General features: G+C 39.4%; 1 non-coding gene across 1 annotated transcript; it reads left to right on the forward strand.

The window, feature by feature from the left end:
* Nucleotides 1-3,296: 3,296 nt before the first annotated feature.
* Nucleotides 3,297-3,403, forward strand: LOC145096430 (small nucleolar RNA R71). Its single transcript, XR_013703840.1, has one exon. It is a non-coding gene; the product is annotated as a small nucleolar RNA R71 (small nucleolar RNA).
* Nucleotides 3,404-7,292: the final 3,889 nt, after the last annotated feature.

A 7,292-nucleotide genomic window follows, 5' to 3' on the forward strand; every position in this document is an offset into this window, starting at 1 on the left:
ACATTTTGCAACCAATCCCAATCAACTCTGTTGGGCACATAAATCTTCTTCTTTTTGACTTCAGCTAACTTCTTCTTCCATCTCATCATGGTTGAAGCTGATTCAATTTGAGGAAAATTCAACCAAGGAAAATCTCCTTGGCGTCCACTGGAACTTTGACCTCTGTGAAACATTGTCCCTGCAAAACAAAGAACACACGACCTAGAAAACATAGAAAATCATCAAAATAAATTACACCTGGGTCCCCGACTGGACTCGTCGAGTCCATGAACGACTCGGCGAGTCGTATGAACTGCGCGAGTCAGTCGACAAGTCTATCAAAATTCGACCATGAAAACTCAAAATTTCTTCAAGGGTTTTGTCTAGGAATGTTCCTAAGATGTATTAGGGCAGGAATAATCATCCAAAACAACATAATTGATGTAAAATCAAAACCCATAAAATTCACTAAACTTCAAAATCGGGTATTATATGAAATTGGCAACCTAGATCATCTAAAAATCATTGCTTTAACAGAATTAAGGAAGAAATCAAGTATCTTTTGTGATAGAAATCGAAAATCTTGAAGAAAGACTAAAGAAGTTGATGAATGCTTGAGAGAGAGAGCACAAATGGAGGCGCACAACAAGTATTGGGGGAAAACTTATTTCATTTGGGTTAAAACCCTAGTTACCGGTAGTAAAAATAATTTTAATTTTTTTTTTCTGTAAATAAAAACGACTCGTCGAGTCATGGTCAGACTCGGCGAGTCTCTTGCGAACAATTCAGAAAATTAAATCATTTTGCCATTAAAAATTTATTCCACCCTACACTTAGTCCATACGCACTCTCAAGCAAACATGTCTAATGATTTGGAAGATTAATAATCTCCTAAAAACTAAAACCAAACTAAAACGAAAAAGATGAAAGAAAGAAAACTCTAAAAAGAACGGGTTACCTCCGGCCAAGCGCTTCTTTTTAAGGAGTCATTAGTTGGACTCCTTCCCATCTACGTTTCTTCATCTTCCTGCATCGGGAATGCATGCCTAATCTTTTGTGGTATGTACTTTTTCTTGTAAGTGTGAATTTTCTTCTTGCATGTTTGCCTCAAGTCTTCTTTCTTCTTTCTTATAGCATCATCCTCAGCTGCATTAAATTCCCTTTTCTTCATCTTTTTCTTCACCCCATTCTTTTGCACCTTCTTTTGCACTTCCTTTTCCTTAAACTTAATTACTTCATATTTGGTGAGAACTCGTGCTCTAGGTTTGGTGATGAATGGTTGATCAGCATCATCTCTTCTGTCCCTTGCCTTTTCTTCTTTTCTAAAGCTTGCCTCAACTTCAAGCAGAATATCTTCTTCTTCTCGCATAATCATATCAAGGCATGCTACATGAACGTGTTGAAATTCACCATCGACTTCTCCTTTTGCTGCTTGTTCTTCTAAAGGATGAGGGAAAATCTTCATGTCCAGAACATGCAAGCAGCTGGTAACAAATGGATCAAAACCGTTCATGTTGCTAGTCATTTCGACTGGACTCGTCGAGTATGGGAAAGCGACTCGGCGAGTCGGATCGTATTCCATACTTTCTTCTGTGTTTTTCGAGTCGGCTCCTTTTAGCAGCTTTTATATCTCCTCCAAGTCCTTGTCAACATCTTCATCACCTCCAGAGGGTAGCAACAACTTGCTTGGATCTTCTTCTTGCAAAAGTGCAAGCTCTTTTTGTAGTATCTCATCATCCAAATCAATGAATGAGATCTCTTCTTTTCTTTCTTCTTATTGCTTGATCTCTGGGCAAGCTTTAAACACCGTTGACTCGTCTCCGACCCTCAACGTTAGTGTGGATTCACATACATCAATTAATGCACATGCGGTGTTCAAAAATGATATCCCCAAAATAATTGGAATTTTGGGGTCTTCTTCCATATCAAGTATCACAAAGTCTACGGGAAAGATAAAACTGTCGACCTTAATAAGAAGATCTTCACACATGCCTCTTGGATGAATTGTCGTCTTGTCCGCCAAATGGATCTTCATGTTAACTGGTCTTGGCTCCGGTAAATTCAACTTCTTGAAGAAGGAGAAGGGCATTAAGTTGATACTTGCACCCGAATCGGTCAACGCTTGAGTGGCAAGTACATTTCCAAATTGGCATGGAATTATGATGCTACCCGGATCACCCTTCTTTTCTGGTAGCTCACTCAATACTATCTTCGTGACTTCAGCTAAATCTTTTCTGGCAGCGAAAAGACCTTTTAACAAGTTGAAGTACTTAGGTGTTTTAAGCATTGTTTCCACAAATGGAATGTTGACTTGAAGGTCTCGAACATGCTCCATGAAGGCTTTATACGCTCTAATCTTCTCTCTAGGCATGGCTCTAATTGGGAATGGCAAAGGGGGATTGTAAGGCCTCGAGGTAATGAAATTTTTGTCATCAGCGCATGGACTCTTCGAGTCCATTAGAGGGACTCGGCGAGTCTGGTCGGGTTTAGCTAGAACCGACTCTTCTGCCTTTTCTGTATTCACCTTGGAGATCTTCTGTGCAGGTGTGAAAATTTCTTCATAACTGGAAGTCACTGCGCTCAGATTCTCCATTCTCGGATTTTTTTCGGTGTTACCTTGAAGTTGACCCGGTCTTCTCTCATTCACTTGATATGGTAGTTGTCCTAACTGTTTCTCAATGTTGAGAATAGATGCCTGCTGATTCCTTAGCATATTTCTGGTCTCTTGTATAGTAGCATCATGATCATTGTGCCTTTTCTCGGACGCGGCTATGAATCTAGTGAACATTTCTTCTAAATTGGCTTTCTTTTCCATAACCGGTTCTTTCTTTTGATAAAATCCCCTTTCTTTCTGCTTGTATTTCTCCTCCTTAGCCTTCGTGTATTCTTCGTATGGGAGCCATTCCTTCTTCGGTTTCCGCCAATTCTCGTCGTATTGATCGTCGTTTGAGTAGAACACTTGATCTTTCTTGTTTCCATTTTCATCCAAGTCACAATCTTTTATGAGATGGGGCCCTCTACAATTCTCACATCCAACTCAAATAGCATGGATTGTTTGATCCATTTTTGTCATCCTTCTATCTAGACTATCGAGCTTAGCTATCACCGCCGCCATGCTATCATTTGCCGAGTTCAGTACCCCCCGACTTACTTCATTTCATGGATTGTGGTATTCTCTAGAATGCTTAGAGAATTCTTCAATTAACTCCTTCATTACCGGGGGTGCCTTCTTCGTGAGCAAGCCTTGTGAATCGAGCAATTGCCTTGTGGTGACATTGACTCCATCATAGAAAATGGAGACCTCTTGTTGGCTATTGAGGTCATGGTGTGGGAAATTTCTAAGAAGACCTTTGTACCTTTCCCAAGCTTCATAAAGAGATTCCCCGGGTTGTTGCTCGAAGTTGGCAATAGCTTTCTTCAACTTAGCTATTTTGGAAGGCGGGCAAAAGTGGTCTATGAATTCTTCTTTCATCTTGGCCCTTGTGGTGACTGATCCAGGAGGAAGTGACTTGAGCCAATCCTTTGCAGCACCCTTGAACGTGACTGGAAGCTTGCAAAGTAGCTGGGTCTCGCATGGCACATTTGGTACATTGAAGTAGTCAGCCACATCATTTACTTCATCCAAGTGCTTGTAGGGGTCTTCGTGGTCTTTCCCATAAAAAGGAATCTCCTTGAGTTGAGCGAGAATATGACCCTTTAGCTCGAAAGTAGCGGTAGCGGGAATTACGGGTTGCACAAGTCCCCGGCCAGTGTCATCGCGCATCCTCTTCTTCCATTCCCAAATGGGGACTTCATCGATATTAGCCATAGTGATAGCTAAATCGTCTTCAAAGTTGGATTCGTGCTCGAATGTGGGTTCTTCTTCTTCCTCAGTCTCATACTCGGTGTCTTCTTTAATTAGGTCTTCGATTGTCAAAGAGGCACTAGATGCTCCTGATTTTCTGCTCCTCTTCTTGCTGAAAACGGACTTGAGGTTCTTGAGTGGCGAGTTCTTTAAAGAAGCGGATTCTCCAACGATTTTTCCTTTGCTCCTCCTTAATGCGGATTCCGGGTCTTCGAGAGGAGGGACCAGTGGTGTATCAGATCCTCGGGTCATGAAACAGCTGTAAACAAAACAAAAAACGCGTAAAAAGAACAAAAAATAAATAAAAATTAAAACTGTGAATCAGCGATAAACTCGCCGAGTCGGCACGAGTGCACTCGGCGAGTTGAAGGCAAAAACAGAAAAAATTTCTAAAAACGGATTTTTATTAAAACTTATATTAATTACTAAATTAACTTTTAATTAACTTTGTGTAAGATAAATCTCACACAAAGGATCGATTAAACTAGAATTTAATGTTAATTTTAGAATCATTCCCCGGCAACGGCGCCAAAAAACTTGATGTGTGCAAACTCACTTAGTTTTAGACCTACTGTTAATTATAAAATAAACACACAAAGGCAGTGGACCTATCAATTGTGGTATAGCTAAATAAGTAGGGTATCGAACACAGGGAGCGGTTAATTAAAACTAAAAACTAATTCTATCTAAATTAATTAATAAGTAGAGGTTTTCTCTAGTTTTACAAGACTAGAAAACTTAATAACTAACACTTAAACTAAAAGCTAGAAAAGCAAAGAATTAACTAGATTCAATAATGAGAAGGATTTCTGTTTAGTTCAACTCAATTGTTCCTATGCTTGATATTATGATAATAGTGCAATGGATTAACTCTTTTGTTGGTTACCGATTCAAGTGATTAGATTTGCTTTGTTGGGTCAATATTATGGTTTATACTTTGCTTTTCTAGGAAATTGTATTTTTATTAATATCTTATGTGTTTACGGTCAAGTTTATGGCCAAGGGGGTGTTTACAGCCGTAAACAGGTTTATGGCCGTAAACCCTGTTTACGACCCATGTTTCCCGTGTGTATATATATAGGGGTGAGGGGTGTGAGGAAGAGGGTGATGAACACTAAAGGAGCTTAAGTGTGGGCATTTGAAGGTGTTCTAGAGAGAGAAAAGAGAGTGTGTGTTAGTGTGTGTGAATCTTGTATCCGGATCTTCATTCTAATCATATCATACAAGATTCATATTATTCTCTTTCTCCTTCTCTTCTATTTTGATCTGACATCATCCGTTTGATTGGGATTCCGCACCATCAAACGGATCTGATTGATACACAGACAGATTACGGTCTTACAATTGGTATCAGAGCTTGGTTTTATCAATCAATTTTTTCAGATCCGGAGCATATTTGATCTTATTTTGAAGTGATTTTTGCGTTTTTGGATAGATCTCGCAAAAATAAGGGGGGTTTGTTCTTCGCGTTTTTCCTAAAAACGAGTTTTTGATCGAGTTTTGGAGCAAAAAAGGTGAAAAAACGTTGTTTTTCGTCAAGAACAGCGATTTTTGGAGAGTTTACGGTGTTTGAAGGGTTTACTGGCCGGAGTTTACGGCCGGAGTCGTGTTCACGGCCAGAGGAGGTTTGCAGCCGACGGTTTGTGGCTCGGTGGATCATGGCTTGGAAGAAGGCTCGGCTCAGCAGACGGCTTGCATCAGCGCTTCAGCATTAGTGGACGGCGCGCTTTAATAAAAAAAAGGGAGGGACGTGAAGCTTGGGGGAGGCGCGGATCGAACCCATGACCTTCAATTCATCAGTCAACGCCTTTTCCATCTCCACCATCAGAGCTCTTGTGACTTAACTCCGAAATATCAAACTTAAACACTCCTAGTCGCATCCAACTTTCGAAATTTTGTCAAATTCAACCCCAAAAATCAATTTCTTTCATTTTTAAATTTCTTTTTCAACCAAAGAATTTAAATTTTTATTTTTTGACATTATTTTTGACTTTTTACTTAAAATTTTGACTTTGACTTTAAAGTTTAACATTCGACTTTAAACATTGACCTTCTCGTTTGACTTTTAAATTTTCAAATTTAGCTTTTCGATTTGACTTTTGAGTTTGACGTTTTAAATTTGACTTTTGAGGTTCACTTTTGAGTTTTTAGTTAAAGGGCATATTTAAAAAAAATGAGTTCTTCAAACATTTCAGTTACTAAAGTTTCATGTACTCCATCTTGTGAAACTACGATTAAATTTCTTCGGGACCAAATTGATTTATTAAAAAGAGAAGTTGAGAACCTGAGATATGAAGGATATCAACTCAGGAATGGATAGAAACCCCTGAAGACTGAATTAGAAACAAAAATAAAGGATTTTAGAAGAATTCAGGCAGAGTAAAGTGAGAAATGTGAACTGTACAATTATGTTAAAAGGCAAAATGATGCGCTGACTGTCGAGCTTGATACATTGCAGAAAAGATTTGATTCTGCAAACTTTGCTTTTCAAAAATTTGATGGATCAAGCGAGGTAGTTGCCAACATCATCGATCATTGCATGGATTTTAAACGAAATCAGTCAAAGGGTTTAGGATATGATAGTGTACCTCCTCCTTCTAATCATACATATTTGTATCAACCCATATCCAAGGAGGAGATTGCCAACGAACCACTTATGGCTTATGGCAAGCCATCTGGTTTCGTTTCAGGCGGATTTATTAATGTTGAACGTACTAACATTTCTACTTCCCCTGCAATTCAACCCTTAGACCAGGCAAAGCATGGAGTCGGAGGACCTATTGATGTTTTTGTTTCCTATGAACAACCTTCTGTTTCTGATGATAAAGTTGATGATACATCTTGTGATGCCTTTGATGCTTTTGCATCGGATCATGTTGAGTTAATTTTTTTTGACATATTTGATTATTTGTTTGAAAATACTGATGTTCCTGTTTCTAGCACATCTACTTCATATGCAGGTAAAGTAGCAGAAGATGAGAACAAGGAGAACACCACTAAACAAACCAACATCTCCTTGAGCTCTAAATCTGTTGCTTTGAACTCATCTGCTTCTGATCAACCTACCCTTGAGAAATACATGCCACCAATTCCAACGCAACAGAGTTCTTGTGGCAAGTGTGCATGAGGAAACAACAAGAGACAAGGCAAAGACACGCCACCAGGGGCAGGAAGAAACAACTTCACAGTGAAGAAAAAGACATTTTTTTACTGTGGAACACCTGGACACATTGCTCAAAACTGTCCTAATCGCACATATGTTCCCTACTGTGCACAAGGATGGAAAAACACGCCAAGAGGGAGATACTCCAAAAGAAACCCATCAAGGTCACGATTAGACCATGATGACTGGAACGCGCAAAAGGCCAAGAAGCAAAATCCCAAAGTAAAGAAGGGAATGTCGGCCAAGAAGTCCAATCCAAGAGATGCTCCTGTGAAGCCAAAATCAAAGTCATCTCAACAGATGACA

The sequence above is a fragment of the Lactuca serriola genome, chromosome 3, assembly GCF_051521515.1.
Source record: "Lactuca serriola cultivar US96UC23 chromosome 3, Lser_US96UC23_V15, whole genome shotgun sequence".
Lineage (NCBI taxonomy): Eukaryota > Viridiplantae > Streptophyta > Magnoliopsida > Asterales > Asteraceae > Lactuca > Lactuca serriola.